This window comes from Phragmites australis, chromosome 4 (genome assembly GCF_958298935.1).
Source record: "Phragmites australis chromosome 4, lpPhrAust1.1, whole genome shotgun sequence".
Taxonomy (NCBI): Eukaryota; Viridiplantae; Streptophyta; class Magnoliopsida; order Poales; family Poaceae; genus Phragmites; species Phragmites australis.
The window spans coordinates 54,829-70,062 of record NC_084924.1 but is presented as its reverse complement, the minus strand read 5'-3'; positions in this window follow the sequence as shown (position 1 = coordinate 70,062).

Genomic DNA, 15,234 nt, shown 5'->3' with positions numbered 1-15,234 from the left:
ACAACTGCCGTGCTGGTTGCATCTTCCTCTAACCGCATTGGCGTATGCGAAGACTGATCTACCTCGACTGTCGGGCGAAGCCCCGATTCGCTTCCCGCGTCCTTCGCACCGTGCGAAGACAAGACCAGGCCTTCGCCAGGAGGCGGCGAAGGCAGCTCGTCAAGAGGTCGGACGAAGAGGGCTTCGATATTCTTTTGTTGGGAGGCCAGTTGGACAGTGGGCCCAATTGTCATGGGCACGGTTGTAATTATGGGATCATGCTCATTTGTACCATATTACCCCCGGATATTCCAGGAATATAGCAGGTTAGAGGGTAATATATGTAAACCGGACCCGTGATCGCTGGGCACGGGCTATAAATAGAGCCACAGTGTAAACGTGAAAGGTAATCGAAAACTGTTCTACTTCCAGTACACATCACCATAAGGGACCTTCGCCACTTCCACCCCCGAAGGCCCATCTTGTCTGGGACTTCGATCCCAACAAGCAGCTAGTCTCCTCATATTATGCACAGTTCGATTCAAACAGGCGTAGAGGATGATTATATTTCAAAAGAATGATTGTTGCATTTGGTCAGAAATGAGTAATAGGCAAATTCGAACTTTGAATGATATACTGCTTGCAATTTTTCCTATTCTTATATAAGGATTAAGGAACTCCCGTAGAGAAATTTAAGAAACGATAGAAGTATGAGTTTGCTAAAAGAAGAGTCAAATATATAACACTTACATCAGACACGTTCTCTATTCAAATCAGCTTACTTAGTCTCTTCGTTGGCTGCACCTAGTACCAATCTGAACATGAGTGTCTATAAACTTTTAATGTAAAAATTTTAGGTTCTTACCTGTTAGAAAAGGATGCCTGCCTCTCTTTTCTGTCGGTTTAAACCTAGAAAAAAAAACTTTTCTGTCATTAAGGAAAAACAAATTGTCTCATGAGCTAATTCGGCGAATATTGATAGTGTTTTCTTACCTCCAATTTTACATCAACATAATTAATGGGATCTGGCTAGCTTCCTATCAAGCCGAGGAAATTAATCAGCGTAGAGGTGAAAATGTATTCAGCGTAGAGGTCAAAACTGAAGATTTGCAAGACCTCATACAGCCCTTCACATGGCACAAAAATGAAGCCAGCATGAAGGATTTATGCAGAGACCAGCATGAAGGATTTATGCAGAGAAAAATAATCAGGCCAAGTGAAAATGGAGTTTGCAAAAATTGTAGCAGCAGAGTGAATTCAAATGTAGTGGGCTATATAATTCCTATTTACTTTCTGAGCTGTACCTCCTTATGAACCTATTTGGTGATCTTCATTGTGCTTTCACTCATATGTGATGCAACAACAGTTCCACTGAAATGTTATCCTTTCCGCTTGCTCATGTACTATCATCACCATCAAATGCTCCTCGAGCATAAACTGAAGTATCAATCTCACATCCAGCCAATTGGAATAAACAAATAGTTATGCAGGTAGCAGGTTACAAATAGAGAAGCAAACTCAGGGGTAGTAGTTATGGGGATCGTCTTCTGCACGATCAAAGCTATGATACACCACCCCCTCCCCTCGAAAGCGATTGATCATCTTCATATTAACCTGGTCCACACAATCGTTCCGTGTGGACAAGATGGCTCGCAAGGTGATGTAGTTTGGATCCGACATATTATCATCAAGCATTGGAAAAATGTTGCTGTCGGAGGGTGAACTCCACAAGCAGGGATCCGGAGGGACCCCCTTTGAGATTCGGCCGGGGGATGATTCTGAATCTGTTTTGCGGGTGGAGTAAATGGGCGTAAATGCGATGCAGGTGGAATGGAAGGATCGGATGCAGAAAGCAGTAAATGCTCAGGAGGTTTTTTAGATAGGTTCAGGCCGCACTGAGTGTAACACCCTACTCCTGTGTGTATGCTATAAATGCTCTGAGAATGTCTATCAAAGATGTTGCTGGTTACAAGAATATTTGTCTAGCCTAGAGCTTCGGGCTCCTTGTTCTTTGGTGATCTCTGCTTCTGCGCTTGTACTGAGCTGCTGTCTTCGACTTGTCCGGGCTACTGTCCTCTAACTCGACCTTTTTTCTCTGGGGAGCCCGCCCCGCCTTAAATACCCGCCGGGGCGGTAGCATGCCAGGAAAGGGAGGGCGCGAGTTCCGAGGCACCATAAATGGAAAGCAACCATCATGGGCCGCTGCGCGAAGTGACGGGGAGGGTTGAAAACGCGCCCCTGTCCGGTCTTGTTTGTCATCATGGCGTTCTTCAACGGGCGCCATGGGGAGGGCCCACCGGGCAGCCACCGAGTAGCCCGGCGTGCCCGCCTGGTCAGAGCGAGTTTGACACAACAGAGCGGCAGGCGGGGCGCTTTGGGCTTTGCGATGTTATCCCGAGGCCCGCCGGATGTCCCACGATGGAACCCGTGCATTAAATGTCCCCACACCTCCTTGCCAGGCCGTGGCAGGGACTGACAACAAGCGTGGAGGAGTAGTCGGAAGTGACAGGCCACGCGCCCTCTTAAATGCAGCATCGGGCCTCTCACTAGTTGACACATCATCGTTAGACCTCTGTGGGGGCCACCAGCGAAGGACTTCTGAGGTCGTTGGGGAACCGAGTGCTCGGGGGGTCACTGTTCACAGCCCCGAGCACTCTCTCCTGGATATGCCCTTTCTTGGTCCTCGAGGAACCGAGTGCTCGGGGGCCACCGTTCACGGCCCCGAGCACTCTCTCCCGGAACTGACTGTTCGGGTCCTTGGGGAACCGAGTGCTTGGGGGCCACTGTTCACGGCCCCGAGCACTCTCTCCCGGAACTGACTGTTTGGGTCCTCGGGGAACCGAGTGCTCGGGGGCCACTGTTCACGGCCCCGAGCACTCTCTCCTGGAACTAACTTCCCTTGGGTCCTCGGGGACTCGGGTGCTCTGGGGCCACTGCTCGCAGCCCCGAGCACCCCTTTCCTGGTATTTGGCTTTTCTGGTCGTCGGGGGACTTGAGTGCTCAGGGGCCACTGTTCACGGCCCCGAGCACTCTCTTCCCGGCACTTGGTCTACTTGGGTCATCGGGGAACTCGGGTACTCGGGGACCACTGTTCATGGCCCCGAGCACCCTCTCCCGTGACTTAGTCTTCTCGTACCTCGCGGAGGTGATCCCGCGGGAGGGAGCCACGTGGCACACTGCTGATCGGGCCTCGGGACTCGGGGACCCCTGGTTCCTGTGTCACCGATAGTTCCCTATCAGTTTATTAAGGTCTGTGTCCTCCTCTATATACGGAACGCATATATCGTCAGGAAGACATACGTCGCCATCACCATTGGCCTCCTCGGTGCCACCACCGATGCGCAGTAGGTATTCTGCAAACCACGGGTTGCTTTGTGTCATCATATTGCGTACAAGCTTTAGGTGACGCATGCAATCCCATAGGTATGACCTACGCAGCAACGCATCAATTATCTGAGCCCTTGACCCCTTTCGGACAATAGGGAGGACGTGCCTGAAATCTCCACCAAACACAACCCATCGAACGGCAATTCTGGTCGGCTCATTATCTCACGCATGCTGTTGTACGATGCCTCCACTGCCTGTCTCTTAGTCATGGAGGCTTCGTCCCAAATAATGAGTGAAGCCGTCCGCAGAAGCTTGGCAGTCCCACTCTGTTTAGTAAAGCTACAGAATGCACCATCGTCAACACTCAGTGGTATCTTGAAGCGCGAGTGTGCAGTTCTTCCACCAGGCATTATGGAAGCTGCAACACCAGATGTAGCTGTTGCCACGGCAATCTTCTCCTGCCCTCGTATAGTTGCAAGCAACACCTTGTACAGAAAAGTCTTCCCTGTCCCTCCTGGTCCATCCACGAAAAACACACCGCCCTCTTCACTGTCAACAATAGATAGAATATCATCGTAGGTGGCCCTCTGCTCGGCGTTGAGGGAGTCCAACAGAGTTGCGTCCTCATGGTCAAGCTTGATCGTGTACTCCTCAAAGATCTCCCTGGGCACACCGTTTGTTGTGTCATGTGCCTCGTCGATCTCAGGAAGAGGGAACAACCGTATATCTTTACCCATTGACTATAGCATGTTTCTGATATCTATTAAAACCATTTGTTGGGCCGTGAGTGTGCATGGATTGATGCGGTGATAGTCTTCCGACATTGCCTCCAAGTGCTTGTTCCAGAGTCCACGCACATCGCTGGGCTCACAGAATCCCAGTATTGTTGCAAAGAGCCTTCGGAGCGATGGTGGCATCTGGAACAACTCAACTTTTGTAAGGCACTCGTCCAATGTGTTGTCTGCCTCGATCAGGCCCCTTCTCTCTGTGGCTTTACGAAAGGTAGGTAGGATCTTCCCGTAAACCTTCCTTAGGTCATCAAAGGAGGTGGCGCCAGTCATGTGGTTTAGGAGAACCCACAGATAGTTGCGTTCCCCCTCGGCTGGATGAGCTAACATGATTCTACCAATTTGTCCACCTTCTCGTCTCCTTCATTGCCAGAATTTTTTATTTTTGCCTTTCTGCCAAGTATAACACTCAGGAAAATCCCGGTACAAGATACCCCGATTATGCTCATGTACTCTGTTCACCTCAAAATACTCTGTCAGCATTGACTTCTCAGCATCTTCCTGATTAAGCACTTCTTGGATATCTTGGCCGTCTTGAAACAAAACCATGCACATATTTGGGAGATGAAGTTGTGTCAGCCTCATTCACAGTCACAGACGCCCGATCGTGGCCCTTGTATATGTACTTGAATAGGTATTTAACGGCCTTTATGCTCGAGCATACCTCAACATTGATGTGGCAGTTGAACAGCCGTAGGAGGTAAGGGTTTTATGGGACAACCCACCTATTGTCTAGCTCATGTTTTCGAACCATTGCATGCTGGCCATCATCATGTCTCCTATACATCGGGTAGGAGTCCTTTCCTTGTAAGGTAGTCACGTTGAAAGACCGCGGGTAATGATTCTTGCATGACAGACGGTCCTTTGTGCACAGGCAATCGCGATTCAGCACACCGCAAGGGCCATGCATCATATGCTTGACGACCATCTTGTATAGCTCTGGGTACTTACGCTGGTCCGGGAGCTCGGCAGAGATGATACAATCATACTGCTCTGGACATGTGAGCTTGTACCGCCCCTACATGATGAACAGGAAGTGGGCATGCGGTAGACCCCTCTTCTGGAACTCCACCACATAGACATAGGCCTTCACCTTGCCAAGCATGTGCTTATCAAGTAATTGCTTCTTTAATTCCTCTAGCTTCACCCTGAAAACACGCATGACAAGATCCGGACGATCTTGGGGTATCTGTACAGGGTAGAGCTCGCGCGTGATCTCTTCCCAATTTGGGTTGCATGTCATTGCAAGACATCCGGCTTCCCATACTTTCGCACTAAAGCCATAGCATCCATATATCATCGCCTCTTATCCCGAGGTCCTCCGATAAATGATGTAGCCAGTACGGTCCGTTTGCCGACCGCATCCGCTCTACCTCCCCGGCATAGATGCTGTCCACCAAGCCTTGGTACAAGTCCGCCCTTAACTCCTTATGATGAGCCCAAATATAGTCCAGCTGCGAGCTCTCGATCTTGATGTATGTATCGACAACGAACTACTGGAAAAGACGCTTGCCAAACAATATTGGGTTGAATATCCCTGGCCGTATCTGGAACTTGTAGCAGTAGTAATCCCTCACAGACACGCATAGACTTCCATTTGAATCTGAACTCGGCATATGACATTAAAAGTTAGTGCCAAAACTAAGCAAATACAATGACAACAATTGATGTTGCAAACATCATTTAAACAGAACACTAACCTGAGTCCCCCTGATTATCACCACGAGCCGCACGAGCCTGACGATACTGATGAGCTGCCCTCACCGATCCATGGACACACCAACCTTTGGGATATCGGGATGCAAGTCGAGTTCGCCTCTAGGGAAGAAGAGAGGGTATGACAGAGCATCATAACATCCATGATACGACCGGATGCCATATATTTGGTTATTCTTCCCCTCCAGTATAACACTATTCTCGAAGTTCCTTCGCCGTTCGCTCCTCTCAACCCACACAGCAACCACCTCTGAAGTGGTCGGCATGTTATATGTTCTCTCGTCCAACCTATGGTCAAGGTTCAGTGTCACACGATAGTCCTTGAGGTTCTCAACCTGTCCCATACTCCTGAGGTGTTCAGAGTACGGGTTGCCATGAAGTTTTCCAACCAACATTGCAATGACTTCCTTGTCTTGCTGGTACTGTTCTCGACGGTAGTGGTGATACCGATGCTCTAGACTGGGATTGTCATCATAGAAGTAAAGTTCCAGATGCTTGGGTTCTGAACCATCTCTACCAAACACGATCGTATGTTGTGGTACATTTGGCCGTGGGCACGAAACGTATAAATACCACTTTTTTTCATGTCAGTGGTCTTACTGTCAAGGTGACAGTAAAGTGAGGTGAATGAGAAATGACCATCGAAAAACCTTATATTGTCACGGAAGTGCCTTGCATCAGCATCTGCACTCGACCAGAGCCTCATAAGCTCTTGTGGCGTATTTGGGGTGGACAGCCTAATCTTCCCATTCCGGCAGCAGAACCCATTCGTCTCATGTTCGAACTTCTTCGCACTGCAATATTTGCAATTTTCAACAGGCTTCAGCATGTGAGTAGTTGGGGGTATGTTTCTATACACGTGGTCGTACAGATCGGGTACGCTAGAGATAGTGGCAGAGGTGTCGTCAGCTTCATCGAATTCGACATCCTCGTCGGTGTCCCCGTCTGAAGTGATTTTTAGCATGAAGGAGTTAGATAAGACTCCACAATATATTGATAGGAGAGGAAGCAATGGCAAAAGTACCTTGACCAGTGAACATATAGCCTTCCTCTCTTCGAATACGATGTCGTCGTCATCACCTATTGACTCATATAGATTCATATAACTATATATGATGGTCCTGAATGTATTTTGCAATATAAAATAAATACTGTAACATCCTAAGTTTAAGCCTGCCAATTAGTACAAATTTCACGCTAAATTAAAACTTTTTAGGGTAAATTAAATTGATTAAGATTAAGAAAATAGGAGTGTGGATGTATATGTACAAGTATATGTATACATTCGTATTTATGAGTTGTGCTAAGTTGCAGAAGTATTCAAAGTGCACTAGGATCAAATTCAAAATAACCTCTGCCTTGAATTGGTTCTTGTGCCTTAGTTGAGATTTTTATGGTTTTTTGGGTGGAGATTTGAAATTGAATATCTCTCAATTTCAAATATACTTTTAGATTCTATTCAGCGCAAATCCAAAATTGAGTTGGATCCCTTGGTTCAAATCATCTTAAAAATCTCGAGGTCCAAGTTCAAATTTTCAAAATAGAGTTGTTTGAATCCAAAGTCAAACCAAATTCAAATTCTCCAAATTTGAATTATTCCAAAACCTTTTCTTTCCCTCTTTCTTTTTATCCTTCCATTTTTCTTTTCCTCCTGGGCCGGCTTTCCCTTCCCTTTCACTTTCTTGGCCCAGCCAGCCAGCCCGGCCTCCTCTCTCCCAGGCGGCCCACTCTCACACGCCCCGGCCCGCCCAGCCATTTCCTCTCTCCAGCGCGCCGCGCTCGGCCCAGCTCGCCACGTCGTGCTGGCCCACTCGTGCCGCGCGCTCGTACGTCCTCGGCGGTCCGCTGAGCCACGCGTCACTGATCCACCCACGCGCCTCTCCTTCCTTCTTCCCTTTCCAGCGTGACGACGCCTCCACCGGCCGCAGTCTCTCCGGGAAATATCCCACGTGCGCCCGACTAGCCTCTGCGATCCCCGCTCTCTCTCTCTCTCTCTCTCCCCCTGCTGCCCATGCCTCTGCGCTGTGACTTTCACGGCCCACGCGCATGGCCGGCGCAGAGCGCCCATGCTCTGGGGAAATTGGGGGGCGCCGGCCGCTACCTCACCACCGACGTCCCTGTGATGCCAGCGTGTGCACCGCCTCCTCGTGCTCCCCCCTCCCGTCTATAAATAGAGCAACCCGCATTTCTCTCTCTCCCTTTCTCCACTTTGCCGCGCCACCGCACCACCGCCATCGCCATTTCCGCCGCTGCGACCTCGCCGTCACCCATTAGCCAGCTCGGGCCGTGTCTTGGCCTGGCTAGCAGGCCTGGCTCGGCCCAGTGGCTGGCCGGCCTGGCCGGCCTAGCCGCCAACAGACCATGCCTGTCGGTGACATGGGAACCAGGGGTCCTCGAGTCTCAAAGCCAAGACAGCAGAATGCCACGTAGCGCCTTCCCTCGGGGACCATCTCCCCGAGGCCCGAGAAGACACAGTTCCGGGAGGGGTGCTCGGGGCCATGAACAGTGGCCCCCAAGTACCCATAGTTCCCCGAGGATCCGAGAAGACATAGTACCGGGAGAGGGCGCTCGGGGCCATGAATAGTGGCCCTCGAGTATCCGTAGTTCCCCGAGGACCCGAGAAGACACAGTACCGGGAGACGGCGCTCGGGGCCATGAACAGTGGCCCTAGAGTACCCGAGTTCCCCGAGGACCCGAGAAGAGCCAGTTCCGGGAGGGGTGCACGGCGCCCCCCTCCCTTGGGGACAACGGCGTTGGGCCCAGCAGGGCCGCCACCACCGCAGGCGGGCCGCCCAACCCTCAGCCAGAGACAGACATCCCTGCCGTAAGATCTACGTCCGGACAGCGCCGGGCACCGTTACGGCGTAGGCTCACCTTCGATGACGCCAGCCCTGGGAGTGCTTTGCTTGCAGCGCAAGCACTCCTCAGGCACCCGCTTGTCCAGGCAGCGGGGGAAACCCCGGAAGGCCGTTGGCTGCAGGAGGTGGCCGCCTTGGTGGGTACGGCTCATCGGCAGGTGCTGATCGAAAGTTCCCACGCCACCTCCCACTGCGGTGCAACAAAAGCCGGTCCATCTTCGGGTGGTAGCAGAACTGGCCGGGGGGGGGGGGGGCTCCAGGCGGAGTGCCGCCCCCTGGCCACAACAGGAGCTCAGGACCTCCGCTTACACCTCAATGAGCGGAGGGCTGTCGAGGTGCGTCACTCTTGAGCGCCACCGGGAGTCCCAGCACGAGGCCGAGGCAGAGGACTAGGCTTCCTCTATGCTGGCCCGCGACCGCTGGGGCTCCTTGGTGCGCCGGTGTTCGCCCCCCAAGGGTGCTGCTGGCGCCGTGGGATACAGCACGGGCTGCCACGCATTCACCAGTGAGCTCCGCCGGGTCAACTGGCCCACGAAGTTCCGGCCAGAACTACCAGAGAAGTACGACGGGTCCATCGACCCTGTCGAGTTCCTCCAAATCTACACCACCGCGGTCCTAGCGGTGGGTGGGAATGAAAAGGTTATGGCCAACTACTTCCATGTAGCCTTGAGGGGCTCTGCCCGCTCTTGGCTTATGAACTTATCCCCAGGGTCTATTAGCTCTTGGGATAATCTGTGCCACCAATTCGTGGCTAATTTTCAGGGCACCTTCACGTGCCCCGGCCTGGAGTACGACCAACATGCCGTTAAACAACAAGAAGGGGAGACGCTGAGGTGCTTCATACCAAGGTTTAACTTACCGACCGGAGGTCGGTTACCGACCTCCGGCGGTAACCGAAAAAGCGCGGTAACCGCGGTAACCGTCCAAAAATTCAAAAAAATTCGGAGAAAATTCATTCGGCAAATTTTGAATTTTTGCGAAAAAATCGGATTTTTTGGGTCTCGGTAACCGGTCGGTTTGGACCGGTTACCGAGCGGTTTGCTCGATAATTCGAGCGGTTTTCTCAGTTACCGACAGGTCAAAAACCGAGCGCATTTGTGCGATTACCGAGCGATTTTTAGCGGTTACCGACATGTGTGGATGCATTTTCAATAATTAAGGTGTAAATCATAATAAACAAATAATTGGCCACTAAATCATGAGGAAAAATAGTATATAACCATCATATGTTTTCTAATATCATATAAAAATTTGGCATGACCTTTGCTAATTTTTTTATGTTTCGAAGGCAACAAACAGATAGTAATAGCAATTGAAGCACGAACATATAATTATTGTTTCGAATATATGCGTATATTACATATGCAGCGCCTGAAATTAATAAATATTTATGGAATTATCATGACCTTCGAAAGGAAATCTGCATCACCTTTAGAACCACCAGCTTGGGGGCCGATTACATTCGGCCATATTGTACTCATCGGTGGACATTAGCATTAGCCGTCGTGTCGATAGTAACTCTGCTTTGAACTCAGCCCAAGTTTGTCCTGTCCATGCAGAAGTGGTTGACCATTGTCCTTGCAAAGTGGCATAAAACTCAGGGTCTTGCCACTCATAGACCCACTGAATAGGAGGCTCTGAATGAGCATTGGGGGCAGGATAGTGGTACAGATACGATCCATAACTACTCTCCATGCCATAGCTGCTGGAATAGCTCGCACTATCTTGTGGTCCATCGTGGCCACCATGTGTTATATGCCTTGGTGAGGATGGAGCACCGTGATCCTGATCTTGCGTGGCATGTGAAAACTGACTCTCACCAGTGAATTGCACAGGAGGAACGACAGATGTTTGGCCTGGATGAGCATCACCGCCCTGACCATCATCATCACCGCTGTCAGTCTTTGAGCTGCTGTCATTCGATTCTTGGTAAGTTGGGCTCTTTGGGTCACTATTCGTGCTCTCATCGCTTTGCACTTGTCTTTTGCCCTTGCCCTTAGTCCTCTTGCTCTTCTTTCTTTGCGTCATTTGCTTCTTCCTCTTTCCCGTGTGTGTGTCACCAACCGTTGTAGCAGCCCATTGTTGCAAGTCAGGTGTGTTCACTGTGTCTGTCACCAGGTGAGTAGGCAAGGGTACGTCGCTATCTGTGTCCTCCTCGTCAAGCTCAGGGGCTGCATTTGATCTCCCGGTCTCCATCCAGTCCCGGAGCGGATTGTTATCCTCATTCAATGTGAGCTCCATAAGCCGCTGAAATGGATCATCATCAAGAGTTGATCTGATACCTGCATCCAAGTTGTTCTGTATTGTCAGGTTGTAGTTGACATACACCAACTTATGGAGCTTCTTGTAGCTTAATCGGTTGCGAACTTTGGTGTGGATGAAAGCAAATGTACTCCAGTTCCTCTCACAACCACTAGATGAGGCGCACTGTGACACTAGGCGTCTAGCAAGCATTGATAGTGTAGGTGTAGATGAACCAAACATGGACCACCATTGCGCTGCAAGTAGGTATAGTGATATGAGGCTCAGAAAAGTAAGTATAGTGATATGAGGCTCAGATAGATATGTAAAAATCTTCGTACCCGGATGAGTCCTGCCATCACAAGCCATCCGTGCAGCTAGAGGACCTGAGAATGAGAGAGACTTTGTCCGATACGTTTCAGCCTCAATAAGTGCTTCCGCGGCAGTAGTAACATCAGTCAGCCGCTCAAATGCCTCACGGAGATCTTCGAACAAGGTTGGACCTGTGCCATACGCGTAGTGCGTGCGGGGGTTCAAAGCGGCCGCTGCAAGTTGACGATCAATGGTGTATCTCAGGAGCACCTCACTCAATGTTGGCACTTTGTCCTGATCCGCAAAACGGAGGAATGCATACAATGGCTGGACGGAATCAACAACCATTTTTAGATTGTCCCACCATGGTAAGCTGGATAGGCAACTATGTGCATATCTTCCAATATCAGAACTAATGTATCGAGACTGCTGGAGCTCACTAGATGCCATCCATTTCATGAACCTGTCCTTTCGTCGTAGAAAGCTATCAAGAAATAGGTAGTTAGTTCCAAATCTTGTGGCATTCCACCTCACCAACTCTCCACCAATTGCTGCCTTCATCATTTCATGTAGTTTCGAATGATTGTACAGCCATCGTGATATAGCCCTTGCACTTTGGATGACAATGTCGTGTTCTCTAAAATCGCCAACCGACTTCAACATTAAATTTATCGTGTGTGCCACACAAGGCTGCCACGCGATAGCAGGATATTCCCTTCTCAAAACCTGGCATGCCTTCTTATAGTTGGACCCGTTATCAGTCACAATCTGTACAATATTTTCTGGACCTAAATCAGTTACCACTGCTCTTATCTCCTGCAATAAAAGAATGAACCATATAAATATGCAACAATTTAAATACTATGTTACCAACTGAGAAAAATAATATACCTTATTCAAATATTTAGCATCTTGACTGTAGCCGGTCGCATCAACAGACTTGTGAAAAAACATACGACCATTGCAATATATGAGGAAATTAATAATGCTCATGTGCGTCGGTCCCGTCCACGAATCGCACATTACAGTAACACCATATTCTGGCCATTCTAGCTTCCACTTGTCAAATATTTTCTTTAAAGCATTTTCATTCTCGTCCAGATACTTACCATCTATATCCCGCCCTGTTGGAGATGGTACACCCTCGCCTGTTACAGAACAAATGATCATACCTCAAAAAGAAATAAGTATGACAATAATAAATTCATTACACACTAAATCACTCACCCCATTTTTGTGTTTCTGTAACTGCAGCGATAAAGAATGCATCGTCCGCCCTTCTGCCAGGAATGCCTGAAGTGTGAAAAAATTTGGACCATGCCACACCAATAGCTTCCTTCGCTTTCTTTCCCTTGGCACTCCATGACCCGGTGTCAATCCTCGATTGCACAGGGGCTTTTGCTAAAGCAACATTGTAATCCCGGACACTTGGTGGTGGCTCCCTTGTTGACGATGCTCTTCTAAGCATCCTCTTTAATACAGATCCCCCTCTGTCAGTACCACTACCACCTCCATGCTCGTAGGACTCGCCTGACCTCCTCCTAAACTCTTCCTCATCCCTCGATTGACCTACGGCACGCTGCACCTGTTCCTCTTCCGTGTCCTCATTGTCGCTTGTCAAATCTACTTGAACTCTAGCTGATTCTTGCCTCCGAAGCCTCTCGTCTGCCTTTCCCTTCCTCTTATCTTTTGCCCTATCTAGCTCACGTCTGAAATAATCGCGTACATCTGGAGGCACCCTATCACAGTGTACAACATTTGATCCGCGCCCTGCCAAATGTTCTTTCAATCTTGTGGCACCACCGCCTTTCTTCGACTTATTGCAATAATTACACCTAAAACCCGGAGCCAAATTGTCCCCATGCTGCCATACCACATCTTTATCTGTCATTGACTAGTTTGCAATTTCTCTGTACGAAGAAATAATCTCGAAGGTTAGCCTACTAATACATATGCCAACATGTGTTCAAATCGTTACCCAACTCAATTGAACAAAAATTGTCAATGCTTACCTAACTAATAAACTAATTTGACCGCATATTAGCATCATATACACCTACATAACCGATTATGTACCACATATGTTACCATCATTCACATGTACATGAACAATTCAATGTAATAAGGTCTATAGCTCAACGATTCACCCGAGCTCAACACCGAACAATGCATTTCACATGAAAGAACTACTACACAGTTCACAACCGAAGTAATAATGCATTGCATCGTCAAAATAACATGCTACCGACAGCTACATTGCTAAAATCGAGCTAACTACATCGGTTACCGACCAATAATGAACAAAAATCGAGCCCTATTTAACGGTTACCGAATGGGGGAAAACGGTTACCGACGGTGCTCCACTCTCCGCGCCCGAGCAGGTGACGATGTCGGTTACCGAATGAAGTCGGTCGGTAACCGAGGTGAAGCGGTTGGTTACCGATCCTTCACTGCCGGAGTCGCTCCTTCTTCCACGGATTGGGTCGCCCGGTCGCCGGAGCCGCTCTAGCAGCTCGTGAACTCGCGATGGGGAAAGTGGAACCTTGCCTGGACGCGCTGACCGACGCCACCTTATCCTTTCGCCGTGGGCCACAAATGGGCCAGAGTATACTGTTCATTCGGCCCAGAACAGAAACGAGCCCATTAGAAATATGCCCGCACTTTGCTCATCAATTTGGATGTCGAAACGATATTTTTTTTTCAAGTTTCATTTTCGCAGATACTCTTAAAATTACCTCTAGTTTTTTATCAGATTTTTTTGGATTTTTTTTTTCAATTTCGGGGTTTGAATTATTTGAATTCAAATTCGGTAACCGAACGATTTCTGAAATCGAGCTGCAGCGGGAAGGTCGGTAACCGCGCATTTTGGGCGGTTACCGTCGCATTTTTGAACCCTGCTTCATACAGCGTTTCAGCCAGGTCCGCAACACCATCCCGTAGATCACCCCCACGCCATCATAGTCACTTTCTGGCAGGGCGTCCGCGACGAGCAGATGCTTGAAAAGCTAGGTACGCATGAGGTCGAAACCACCGCGGTGCTCTTGGCGTTGGCCGACAAGTGCGCCAAGGCGGCGGAGGCTTGGGCGTGGCATGTCCCGCGCCCTGAGCAACCCACTGCCGATAAGACAGGTCCTTACCGCTCTGACAAGTGGGAAAAGAAAAAGAGAAAGAAGCGCGATGCTACCCCTGTCGTGCCGGCGGAGGGCCCTGCCCGCAGACCGGCACGTCGGGCGGCTGTCGACAAGAAGCCCGCTCCCACGAGGCCTGAGCCAGGAAAATGGTGTGAAATCCACCAAACCGACTAGCACGACCTCACTGAGTGCCGGTCGGTCAAGGGTCTCGTTGAGTGGCACCAGAAGAAGCACGAGGAGCGCCGCAGGGGTGGCGACGACAAGGTTGCCCCCGAAAATCAAGAGCTCGGGTTCCAAGAGCACGAGCACACCGTCGCTTTCATCGACGGAGGCGCGTACACACCCTCCTCTCGTCGCTGTGTCAAAACAATGCAGCGTGAGGTGTGCTCGGTAGCCCCGGGCGCCACGGCCGCAAGGCCCCTGAAGTGGTCGGAGACCCCGATCACCTTCAGTCAAATTAAAGCCATGAAACAAGTAGCTGGCAAATCAAAATTGGAACTAGGTCAATTCGCAGAGTTACAAGCCTTTGCACAATTCGCCTCTGCTCTCGATAAAACAAGTCAGAATCAATTGGCAAGGGGTGAACGATTACAGGTATTGCTTAAACAATCCCAATCAAACCCTCTCCCAGTGGAAGAGTAGGTAGCTACTATTTATACCAGAAGGAGAGGATATCTTGATTTGTTAGAAATTGAACAGGTAAAGAAATTTCTAGATGAGTTGGAGTAGAAAATTCTTCCTTATTACAATAGAAAAAAAAATCCCTCCCCAAATCGTGCTTGCATTTTTCATTCCACATGACTTTCCCTATGTAGAAATAGCCTATTTCTATTCCGAGGAGGAAGTCCACTAATTTTTTTTATTAGTAAATCGATTCACCTA